This window comes from Symphalangus syndactylus, chromosome 11 (assembly GCF_028878055.3).
Source record: "Symphalangus syndactylus isolate Jambi chromosome 11, NHGRI_mSymSyn1-v2.1_pri, whole genome shotgun sequence".
Lineage (NCBI taxonomy): Eukaryota > Metazoa > Chordata > Mammalia > Primates > Hylobatidae > Symphalangus > Symphalangus syndactylus.
This window is the reverse complement of record NC_072433.2, coordinates 127,858,416-127,871,891: the sequence shown is the minus strand read 5'-3', so window position 1 is coordinate 127,871,891 and position 13,476 is coordinate 127,858,416.

Here is a 13,476-nt window from a genome sequence, read left to right as displayed (position 1 = left end):
GGAAGTAAGAACTAAGTTTGTACATGACAACTGGCAGGTATAATAGGAGAAATTTGAAGAAAGATGCTTCAAGAGTGATATGGCTAGGTTTTGTGTCTGCACCTAAATCTTACCTATAATTGTAATTCCCTTAATCCCAACATGCAAAGGAAAGACTGGGTGGGAGGTGATTGGGTCATGAGGGTGGTTACCCCCATGCTGTTCTCACGATAGTTTAATCGACTTACGATAGTGAGTGAGTTCTCATGAGACCTGACGGTTTTATAAGGAGCTCTTCCCCCTTTGCTCGGCACTTCTCCCTCCTGCCACCTTGTGAAAAAGATGCTTGCTTCCCCATCGCCCTCCGCCATGATTGTAAGTTTCCTGAGGCCTCTCCAGCCATGCTGAACTGTGAGTCAATTAAACCTCTTTCCTTTTGAAATTACCCAGCCTTGGGCAATTCTTTATAGCTGTATAAAAACAGACTTATACAAAGAGGAAGTCAGAGGACAATTGTCACATTATGAGTTTTTTTTTCCCTATTGGGTACATAATTTTAAATAAGAAAATTATTTCTCTCTAAACTAAGAGTAGGCAAAATACTAATAAGTTTAGCTTTGTGTTGTATGCTTCTTTAATCAGGGAAGATAATGAAATATAAAAGAGAAAAAAGCTTTCATGAAGTGTTTTATAGATAGATTTCTTACAAGGTAACTTTTTCTCTAGCTATGATCTTACCACTTCAAATGGATGTGATTTGAATACATTTAGTATGGTGAAGAAACAATGAAAACTATTTTTTAAAAAGCCTGAAGTCAAGCAGTCCAGATTTGATAGGGAACTCCACAGTCATAGGGACCCAGCTTCCTTGTGTCTTGATGCTCCATCAGCCTACAGCTTCACTTCATGGTTTAATTGAAGTGGCTACATTGTCTGAGGTATATACCCTGGGGTTCGTTCCTCACACCGGGAAAATTTAGGACACAGACACACATGAGGAGTTTAGGAGTGGAGGTTTAATAGGTAGAAGAGAAGAGAAAGAGAAACAGTTCTCTCCATGGAGAGGGAGGAGTCTCCAAGCAGAAACGACTGGTGGGTGGCAGATGCACCAGATTTTATAGTCAGGTTTGAGGAGGCAGTGTCTGATTTACATAGGGTTCACAGATTGGTTCGATCAGGTATGACATTTACATAGCACTTGAGGAAGGCTGGCTGCCCTGCCCTAAACTTATTATGCAAATAAACTCTCCCGTTGTCCAGTGCCATCTTGTCTGTTCCTTACTGTACACGTGGATGATAAACAGAAGGGAAGATGGTGCTGCCATTTTGAACATGACTGGCACAACTCCTGGCATCTATGTCTGCAGCTCTATTCTACAGGCTGCTCTTTGCTAGAAAGGAAAATGATTTGGGGCTGCTTTTCATTAAAAGGAAAACCTTACTGAGGATTCTCATACCCTCCCTATCTGCCTAAGTAATTTCTTCTTAACTCCTATATCATAATCATGGGTGCTCAAGTTTTAGCCATCATGTCCACAGCCCAAGCAGTGAAAAACACAAAAGGGCCTTCTTCCACTGGAGTCATTTCCCATCAGGTGGACTTGCCATGTGCTCCAGACTATAATTTACATCCTGAACTTCCTCACCTGATCCCATTTAGCTGCAAAAGAAGCTGAGAAATGTGATCTCTCAGAAAGTTGAGCATGTTGTTGCTCTGAGAAAATTCAGGGCTCAGTTATTAGAGTAGGAGGAAGGGTAAATGAAGACACATAGGTACAATTTTCTGTTAGAAGGGCGGAAAAATGAGACAGAACATCCCTGTCCTCATGCGGCTCACAGGGGAGATGCAAGTTAATGGAAGAACCACACCTACACAAATAAAATCACCACTAGGGTAAGTGGGATGAGAGCCTGTTGTAAAGAGATTTGGGAACTGACCAGAGATTTAACTACAGAGGAGGAGAAGGAGGGAGAAGGAAGCACTTCCCAAGAGCAGAGAAAGGTAGGACTCAGACCAGACTAGCGGGTAAGTACCTGACCCTCATGCCCTGCAGGTGAGAGGTACTGATGCTCCCTGTAGCTCCATCTAGGAGTCTTCAGGAACGTTTACCAGAGTGGGGACAGGGATTCCTCATAGCTGGTTTCCACTTTGGAAACATTCTGGCTGTTGATGGGATGTAGAGAGGGGGCTTTCAGGTAGGGATAATTGCAGAATGTCATGCAAGAGGGTGGTTGTTCAGATTAGGGTAGTGAAGGCAAAAATGAAGGAGAGCGGGTGGCTTCCAAAAAGAGCCAGCCTGCCCTAAAACACTCAGGGCACATAGCAAACACTTTCTCTTGAGAAAATCACACTGTGGGATGCTTTCTTCAGACTAGGGAAACAATCATTTTCTGATTTATAGTTCCACCTACCTACTCCTAGGTGGCCAGGTGCATTTCTGAAGAAATCAGGTGGCGTTTAGAGACATGGGCTCCCTGCAGTCCACAGCATCATTTAATAATGAATCTGAGGGTGGCGTTGGGAAGGAAACCAGCCTGGGTCTACCTGAGGCTTGTGGTTATTCTTTTTCGGGCCCCCAGCTGAGTTTTCTGATGTGAAAGGGAAGCTCAGGCTGCTGAGCATGCAGAGGCTGGCAGGGGTCTATGACTAAGGTGTCGGCAGCCGATGGGATGTAAGGGGGTGGTGGGGACCAACAAAGCGATGCTCATTGTTTTACCTGCAGCAGTCACCTGACCCAAAACAGGCCCTTGATATATTTAATATTTACTAAAATTAGGGGTTAATCTGCTGGATGTTCTATCAGTGAACTGGAGAAGTGTTAGGGAAGAAAGAAAGGGAGATAAGAAGCCCCTTCCTGGCAGAGGGAAATGCTGGTCCCTAAGCCCTAATGTCTAGAGTTCCAGGATAGTGGCTGCATTATCAGCTACCACTAACTTTGTTTTCTCCTAATTAATAAACAGTGATACCTGCCAGCGTTCTAAGTTGCAAGCAACAGAAAACAGATTTTGCTATGTTAAGCAGAGACATCATTTAAAGGAGGAATTGGGGTTCACAAGATGGATGAGAAAAAGGGTCAAGAACCAATGGTCTCAGAGGACGGAGAGGCAGCATCTTCTGACATACAGGCCCAACCAAGATGCCACTACTTTGCTACCAGGTTCTGCTGCAGCTGGCATGAATGACTCCTCACTGTCGCTTTTTGCAGGCCCCATTCAATCCTGAATGACCAAGCCTAGGGCAGATGTCCAAGCTCTGCTTCCAGAGAATCTCCCTACTGTAGCTTCCATATTAGAAGGCAGGGTACCAAGGGCCACCAATACCCAAAACCTGGAGGAGGAATTGGGTACTGGATGGCCAGGAAAGTAGAAACACACACGACGTATGACATCATCATGCCCTTGCAGGCACTGTGGCACATGAGGGTGGCGATTATGTTAGTATTCGCTCATTTAAAATAAGGGTATTGTCTTGTGTTTTTTGCTTTTACAGTCTTCTTGCCCCACACCCATCACATATGCAAACTGCATATCTCAAGTAAAGAGTAGCTGAATGAATAAAATTGCTTTCATCTGTCATCATTCAAAAGTGTTTATAGAAAAATTTTAAAAAGTTTAGATCGCTTTGTGACTCCATTATCTCCCCATTCCCTCCTCCCATTCACCTTCCAGATTTTGTTTCTTAAGGCTTATCCCAGTCCTAAGCCCTTTCCCTGAGCATCCTGACAGCCTCCACTCAGGGGCTGGAGTGAAGTTCACAGCAGTAAAGGACTCTGCCTCGGGCCCTTTCCTCTGCTTTCTTCCCAATTCCAGGATGCAATTGTGCCACCCAGTAATTTATCCTCTTTGTGTATGATGCCTGAATAACATGCCTTTTGAATGGTTCAGATTAAAGGATGAAGGAATTGCATTCTATAATTTGCAAATTCATAATATTCTCAAAGAAATAAACCTTGTGAAGTTAAAGTCCCATTAAAATATATACCCTGAAAGACCTACAAGTTACAAGGCCAACTTTGACAGACAGCTTCTACTGCCTTTGGCATTTCAGTAATTACCCTGGAACTGCCACTGACCTGCCTGCATGCTTGGTAAAGTGACAGTCTGTTCAGTTTCTTCCCCTATTAAAATGTAGTGGTGCAAGTGGGAAGGAAGAAAGAGAGGGAAGGAAGGAGAGTGAGGAAGAAAAAAGGAAAGTTAGGTGCCAAACAGAAAATACCTCCCAAAGATGTTCACATATGAATCCTAAGAACCTGTGAATATATGATGTTATATGGCAGAGAAGAATTAAGGTTGCAAATGGAATTAAGGTTGCTAATCAGCAGACCTTAAACTAAGAGATTATCTTGCATTGTCTGGGTGAACCTAATGTAATCGCAAGGGTCCTTAAAAGTGGAAGAGAAAGAGCATCAGAGGAGATGTGACTACAACAGCAGGATCTGTGAGACGTAATGCTGCTGGTTTTCAAGATGGAGGAAGGGGCCACAAGCCAAGGAATCTGAGTAGCTTCTTGAAGGTGAAGAAGGAAAGGAAATAGACTCTCCCTTAGAGCCTCCAGAAGGAACAAAGCCCTGCCAACACCTTGATTTTAGTCCAGTGAGACTCATTTTGGATTTCTGACCTAGATACCTGCAAGTTAATACATTTAGGTTGTTTTAAGCCACCAACAGCCTGTGGTAATGTTACCGCAGCTACAGGAAACTAATACACAAGCCATAGAGAAGAAGGAAGGCAGCATTTCTTGGTAACATCTGTGGGCCAGGCCCTGAGCTAGAAGAACTCATGTGAGACCTTTACTGGGCTTTTGTGGAGCATTAGGGACATTTGAAGCATATTCTCTCCTAAACAACTGAGCTCACTTGGACTTCAAGGAAGGAGTGGTCATCTTTACACAGAAATGTGAAGCCAAAGGTTAGGGTGCGTATTCAGATAGTAAAGGGAGATCAGGGATAGAAAGCAAAAAATTTTACTTCTGAGGCAGGAGCCAAGATAGAGTGTCACTGGGAACAGCAAATGTGGAAAACCACCCCCTTCATCTAATCCACACAAGACTTGAGCATTTACTACTATGAGCTGGGCACTGGGCAAGATGTAGAGAGATGGGGTGCCGGACAAAGGAGGCCTGGGCGCTGTCCACATGAAAATTCAAATTTCAAGAGATGCTTGAATTCCAATCAGGTCCCAATGAGATACTGCTCCACAGCCACTAAGATGGCTGTAATTAAGACAGACAACGAGAAGTATTAGCAAGGATGTGGAAAAAATGAACCCCTCACATTGCTGATGGGATTGTCAAATGGTTCAGCCACTTTAGAAAATACTGTGGCAGCTCCTCAAAAAGTTAAACATAGAGTTACCCTATGACCCAGCAACTGCACTATTAGGTCTATACCCAAGAGAAATGAAAACACAGCCACACAAAAATATGTACACAAATATTCATAGCAGTGCCATTTATAATAGTTAAAAAGTAACAACAGCCTAATTGTCCATCAACAAATGAATAGATAAATAAAATCTGATATATCCTGCATGTTCTCACTTATACATGGGAACTATGATGAGAACGCATAGGTACAAAGAAGGGACCAACAGGCACTGAGACCTGCTTGAGGGTGGGAAAAGGGAGAGGATAAGAAAAAATAACTATTGGGTACTGGGCTTAGTACCTGAATGACAAAATAATCTTTACAACAAACCCCACTGACACGAGTTTACCTATATAACAAACTTGTATTTGTACCCCTGAACCTAAAATAATGGATTTTTTTTTAAAAAAAAATTCTGGTGTATTTAGAAAATGGAATATTATTCAGCTGCAAAAAGGAGTAAAGTACTGGTACATGCTACAACGTGGATGAACCAGAAAAGCATTACACTAAGTGAAAGAAGCCAGTCGCAAAAGGCCACATATTATATGATCCTATTTATATGACATATCCAGAAAAGGCAAATTTATCGAGAAAGAAAGCAGATTAGTTATTCCCCAGGGCTGGGGGAAAAGGATGAGGGCATTATAGGGTGGTAGTTAATGGTAAGAGATTTCTCTTGAGGGTTATGAAAAGATTCTAAATTGATCATAGGGATTGTTACACAATTCTGTGTACACACTAAACATTGATTTATGCTCTTTAAATACTTAAATTGTGTGGTATGTGATTATATTTCATACCTCCAAAGAAACATAGAACATAGGGTAAATATAGGCCAAACAAGTTACAAAATGAAAACCTAAGCAGGCCCAGCATAAAACACCAGAGCTGGAATCAAGGTCAAGCAGACGCAAGCGGAGGCTGAGGTTGGATGCCAGGAAGGTTTGCCTGGGTGACTCTTGCTACCAGGAATTGCTGACTTGAAGATTTTCATTAAGGCTGATAGCCAAACCCCAGAGAGTAGACTTTCTTCACCTTAACTCAAGCCATGTGACAAAGCTGAGGTCAATGACTCAGAGACCCTCAGCTGCATGGTCCCCTTTGCAACCCCAGGCTTCTGTTAGTGCTGAGACCACAGCAGGTCAGTTCCTGCATGGCGGGAAATGGCTCTTAAGTGGGACTGTCCAGATGTACTTTGTTGCATGGTTGTCTTAAACCTCATCTAGAATAAGCTTCTCAATCTTTCAGTTATTCAGAAATCAGAACTATGGAGGCTTTGTTGAAACAGGGTTAGGCTCACAGAGCTAGCGGAAAAAGGCAGTCTAGTGGCCCCTTTTCTGGCTACTTTGGAATTTCCAATGCTTGAGAACCACACAAAAAGGGGAAATCAAGGAGGAGCGGGAGAGGAGAAGGAGAAACAGAAGGAGAGGAGCAGGGGAAGGGGAAGCAGGGGAGAAGGGGGAAAGAAGGAGAAACAGAAGGGGAAGGGGAAGGGGAGGAGGAGGGGCGCTTGTCCCCTTGTCTTTGTGTTTGCACCATATCTGAGGGGTTATTTTATCACCAAAGCTGCATGGAACTGCAAGGCCCTGGAAGACAGGCCATGCCCACATGCTCACTGCTCAGAGGTTAGGAGGCTGTCCAAGGTCACCTTAGGCTCCTGAGCATAACGGGAGAGCACCTCTTTCCCAAGTGCTCTCTCTGGCTGCTTCGACAGCTGCATGGGAATGATCTTAAAGCAATCACAGCTCCTGTTTTTCTCCTGACAGTCAGTGCCCTTTTGGACTTCACACCCATGAATGGCAGTGTCATGCTACATTACTTCCAAATGTTATCACTCACTCCGCCTACCTCTAACTGTGTGTGCACGTATGTGTGTGTGTGGGCACGCACAGGCATACAAGCACACGTAGTGTCATTGTGTCACTGACATCACAGAGGGGGCCTTCAACGCAGCAGACCACACACAGTGCTCTTCTTTGGGATTTTAACCAGCTTATACGGAAGCAAATATTTGAAGTTTACCAAACATAAACCAAGTAAAACCTAAGTCAATCAAAAGTGACTAAACACCGCTTTAGTCCAAATACATGTTTCTAAAAGGTCACAGCTGGTCTAATTATCCATGCTAGACTTAGCACGCATTCAGCTGTGTGCTTAAGACTGCCAAGAACTGGAATACATTTAGAATCCTTAAATAAGAGTCACCTTGTTTCAGAAAATGCTTGGTTAAATCAGGCTTGGGTCGGGGGCGGGGGTATTGGGGGAAGCCTATTAGAGTTTAATGACACTTTGAGAAAATGTACAGGGAAATTTCTTTGGAAAAGAAATAGAAATATATGTCAGAGCCAATTTCTCATAATATGTGGGTTGAAGCCCTTTTCCTTCAAAGAAAATAAGTCCTGACAAATACAACAACAAAAGAACACAGTGACAAAATGAGCCACCCAGAAGTCAGGCAAAAGGAGGAAAAAACAAGTAACTAAATGCAGGCTCTACCTCGGCCCTCAGAAGCCTGAGGCCTGGGTGTACAGGGGGACTGAGGGGCAATTAGCAAGCAGTTTTTCCCAGTCCCCAGTGCTTCAGCATTTCAATAGGCAGAGCTCCAATGCCCATCTCAGTAGCATGCGCCATGCACAGTGGCAGTTGCAAAACCAAGTGACATCTGGGGATGCTGCGCAGGAGTCTTGGGAAGCACCACAGACCATGATGAGCCAAAAGAGAGCAAGGGGCTCCTCACTCTCCTGCCCCCCCTGTGCATGGGCAGCTCCTCTCCTATCTTTCGGACTTTCACCTATGATTCTGCTTCCACCCAGTGTGAACGCAGAAAATCTGAGAAACGCCTCAGTAAATTTAGAAAGTTTATTTTGCCAAAGTTAAGGACGCGCTTGTGACACAGCCTCAAGAAGTCCTGAGGACATGCCCAAGGTGGTCGGGCACAGCTTGGTTTTATACATTTTAGGGAGACATGAGACATCAATCAATATATGTGAGAAGTACATTAGTTCAGTCCAGAAAGGCAGAGACAACTCAAAGCAAGGACCCCCGCTGTGGCCTTCCAGGTAACTGGTAGGTGAGAGACAAATGGTTCCACTGAGTTTCTGATAAGTCTTTCCAAAGGAAGCAATCAGAATATGCATCTATCTCTGTGAGCAAAGGGATGACTTTGAATAAGATAGGAGTCTGATTTGCCTTGAGCAGTTCCCAACTTGAAGGGACCCAGGATATTTTCCTTTCACACCAGTGTTGTGAAAACCCTCAGCTTTTTATAAAGTCTGAGGCTCATGCCTGCCTTTATGCTTAGATAACAGTTTATACTCTGGCTCTTTCTGGAGAAGTGGAGGCCAGGATAAGAGAACCAGGGCTGGGCTTAAGAGGAGAGCAGTCTACTCATTAGATTGCAGAACATGGAGCTTAGAAAAGTCTGAGAAACAGCAAAGGAGAGAGAGCTAGAAGGAAGCTGGAGTGCAAGTACCCTGAGGGTAGGGATTTTTGTCTCTAATTTACTCACTGCTACATTGTCAGGGCCTAAGAGAGCACCTGGCATATAGTAGATGCTCAATAAATGTTTGTTAGTAAATGAATGAATAAATGAATAAGTGAGGTATCCAGAGATCAAGGGAGATGCCAGTGATGAGGCCAAGGTCAGTAGCCTGAGAGTTAAGTGGAGCCAGCCAGTGAGGGGGAATGGGTCAGAGCTTGGAGAGACCACCTGAAGCCCTGGAACAGAGACTTGCAGAGGGGGGCTGCTACATTCTGTAGGACACTCACCTTTGTCTGTGGGTGAGAATGAAACCACCTTTGCAAAAATTATAACCGAGGAAATTATGACAGTGAAGGAGATTAGACCTAATCGACTCCATCTTGCTTCTAACGTTTGAGCTGTCCTTGTTCATTCCTGGGCGTAGGCCAAACTAACTTTGGGAGGAAATTCAGTTCATGGTTTGACTCTGAAACAAAATTGATAACAGCCCTTTCCTGAAAAGACCCTCTTCTTGCCTGGGGACCAGTCTGCCTTTGTAGGACTAACAAATTAGCTACAAGATTAGAAAATTCAGTTTAGGGGTCACTCTGGCTCCAAGAGTCTGAACCTCCCCAGATTGCTCCTGGGGATAACATCACTACTGTAAAACCTAAGATCAGTGCTTGAGATATTTTGCAGACCCTGCACTGGATGGATCAGCTGACACCAGCCAGACCCGTAGTAATAAGGCTCAACCGTTCTGCCATCTCAGGCAGGCAGGAACAGAAGACAGCAAGAAAAAATCACTTCGATCCCCTATGATGCCATCTCCAACCTGACCAATCGGCAGTCCCCACTTCCCAAGACCCTACCCACCAAATGATCTCTAAAAATTCTGATCCCCAAATGCTCAGGAAGACTAATTTGAGTAATAATGAAACTCTGATCTGCTGCACAACCGGCTCTACATGAGTTACCCTTTCTCCATTGCAATTCCCTTGTCTTGATAAATCGGCTCTGTCTAGGAAATGGGTAAAGAGAACCCACTGGGTGATTACAAGGAGGGAGCTGTTGAAGGAAGGCATCGATCTTCCCACTGAAGTCCTTCTTGCCTTTCTCCATAGCCAAAATGGCCAAGCCCATACAGAAAATAGTAACTTCCACTATTAAAGAACCCAAAGATAATCCCCAAATCCTTCCCTGCAAAATTCAACCAACTTCAAGAGAATTGGCACCTGTATAAGTGGAAGTGGGGTCATGGGTAGGATACAGATAGAACTTTGACTGAATCTGAATGTTTTTACCTTTTAAAATGAAAAGAAAAGAATGAAAAAATGATGAGTTCATGTCCTTTGTAGGGACATGGATGAAACTGGAAAACATCATTCTCAGTAAACTATCGCAAAGACAAAATACCAAACACCGCATGTTCTCACTCATAGGTGGGAATTGAACAATGAGAACTCACGGACACAGGAAGGGGAACATCACACTCCGGGGACTGTTGTGGGGTTGGGGGAGCGGGGAGGGACAGCATTAGGAGATATACCTAATGCTAAATGACGAGCTAATGGGTGCAGGAAATCAACATGGCACATGGATACATACGTAACAAACCTGCACATTGTGCACATGTACCCTAAAACCTAAAGTAAAATAAAAAAAAAGAAAAGAAAAGAAAAGAATGAACTAAAATCTGCAGGCAGTGTGCTTTGGTAGTGAGGAGCATAGATTCCCCAAAGCCAGACTTCCTGGGCTCACATCTGGGCTCCTGCTTGCTAGCTGCCAGGCCTTGGGCAAGTGACTTTAAGGATCTCTGGGCCTGTAAAATGGGGATAATAAGAGCACCATTCTCGTGCAGTTATGTGAGAGGTAAATAAATTATACCATGTAAATCACTTACATAAGCAATAGCTATTATTATGGAAATATGGCAAACTGCTAACATTTGTTAAATATGAGGGTTGGGGCCCAGCACAGTGACTCACTACGGTATTCCCAGCATTTTGGGAGGCTGAGGCAGGCAAGTTGCTTGAGCCCAAGGGTTGGAAACCAGCCTGGGCAACATAGTGGCCCACTATCTCTACAAAAATAAAAAATAAAAAAAATTAGCCAGGCATGGTGGCACACACCTGTAGTCCCTGCTACTTGGGAGGCTAAGGTGGGAGGATCACTGGAGCCCAGGAGGTCGAGGCTGCAGTGAGCTGAGATCACACCACTGCACTCCAGCCTGGGTGACAGAGCTAGACCGCTGTTTAAAAAAAAAAAAGTATGGCCAGCAGTGTTTAGTTTATAATAATTTGTTATATTTGAAACAACAAGTTAAAGAGAAAACATTTTCCCCACCAAAGGCTTATTCTTCTGGTTATGTCTCCAACTCAAGGAAATTTATAAGATCTCCAAAGAAACAGAGGATAGGGAAAGTACAGGCCAGTGATTCTCAAAGTATGGTCCTGGGTTCAGCAGTATCAACATCACCTGGGAACTTGTTAGGAATTTGAATTCTCTGGTCCCACCACAAGGAGCTCCTGGGCTGAGGCCCGGCAGTCTTGTGTTTTAACAAGCAATCCAGGGAACTCTGATACACTAATAGAGGCCAGCATCCAAATGAAGAACGATATGGCTTGAGGTCCCAAAGTAATTCTATATCCCTGAATGCCTCTGATATTGGTACCGCCATGGCTGGGGCATCTTTATTGCCATTGCTGGAGAATCCACTCTCCCTAATAATCGTATAAAGCCACACATGACCTACTATCTTCATAGGAGTAGCTGGGATAATTAGTTTAGCAGAATGTCCAGAAACCACAATCTCACGCTTCCTGACTGATACGGTTTGGCTCTATGTCCCCACCCAAATCTCATCTTGATTGTAGCTCCCATAATTTCCATGTGTCATGGGAGGGACCAAGTAAGAGGTACTTGAATCATGGGGTGAGTCTTTCCTGTACTGTAATCTTGATAGTGAATAAGTCTCATGAGAGCTGATGGTTTCATAAAGGGGAGATCCCTTGCACACACTATCTTGCCTGCCGCCATGTAAGCTGTGACTTTGCTCCTCCTTTGCCTTCTCCCATGATTGTGAGGCTTCCCCAGCTATGCGGAACTGTGAGTCAATTAAACCTCTTCTTTTTAGTTATTATTTAGTCTTGGATATGTCTTTTTTTCTTTTCTTTTTTTTTTTTTTTTTGACAGTCTCACTCTGTTGCCAGGCTGGAGTGCAGTCGTGCAGTCTCTGCTCATTACAACCTCCACCTTGCAGATTCAAGCGATTCTGCTGCCTCAGTCTCCCAAGCAGCTGGGATTACAGGCACGCACCACCATATTCAGCTAATTTTTGTATTTTTAGTAGAGATGGGGTCTACTACCACGTTGGCCAGGATGGTCTCAATCTCTTGACCTCATGATCCACCTGCCTCAGCCTCCCAAAGTGCTGGGATTACAGGCGTGAGCCACTGCCCCTGGCCTGGGTATGCCTTTATTAGCAGTGTGAGAACAGACTAATACACTGACTCTAGCTGATGGGGTAGACTGGGCTTGACTAAGGCGGCAGGGATGGCTCTTGTGAATTTCTCTTAGTAGGACAGTATTTGACCATAACTCCAGAATGCTTCATTGCTTATACACAGTGATCTTAATCCCTCAGATTTTCTCAGTGCCTCCACTCTCCAACCAAGGCATGCTACACAGATGTCTGTAATAACTCTTGAGCCTGAAAAGTAGCCCAGGGTGGAAACATCTGTCTTATCCTTGCCCAGACGCCAGCATTCTTAGGCAGGGAAATTCCAGTGGTGATTGTTAAAAAATATGAGAGAACTATCAAAATGCTATAAAAGCATCTTTGTAGATAGTAACATAGATAAAATAAAAAGTATGGAATGTGGCCGGGCGCAGTGGCTCACGCTTGTAATCCCAGCACTTTGGGAGGCCGAGGCGGGCGGATCACAAGGTCAGGAGATCGAGACCATGGTGAAACCCCCTCTCTACTAAAAAAAAAAAAAATACAAAAAAATAGCCGGGCGTGGTGGCAGGCGCCTGTAGTCCTAGCTACTCGGAAAGGCTGAGGCAGGAGAATGGCGTGATCCTGGGAGGCGGAGCTTGCAGTGAGCCGAGATCGCGCCACTGCACTCCAGCCTGGGCAACAGAGCGAGACTCCATCTCAAAAAAAAAAAAAAAAAAAAAAAGTATGGAATATGTTCTACAATGGTATATACCTTGTAAATTTACCATCAATCTAGACGTTAAAAACAAAGACAAATTGTGAGCACATTCTCCAGGGAAAAGCTGCATAGGGTTAGATGTAGAAGGAAATGATGGCCTGAGATGGTTTAGTCATTTTATCAGTGAATATAGGAGTGATACTCAATAAACATTTGCTGAATGAATCAATAAAATGGGTCACTTACAGTACACACCCATGTCTAGTCACGCACACACGTTAACAACGCTCTGTCAATCTGTCTATGCCTGGGCATTAGGTCATGTCTTTCCTATGAAGGTGGGCATTTTTAGATATCCACAAACTGCTACTAAAATTTTCCAAAGAAGAGTACAAAAAAGTATGCAAACGTAGAAGAGCCAACCTCCAGAAGAGGAGAGAGGGAAGAGTATAAAAATAAAGTGGTGCTCATTGAGCAATGATGAAACTTGACTTCCTTCTAATAAAAT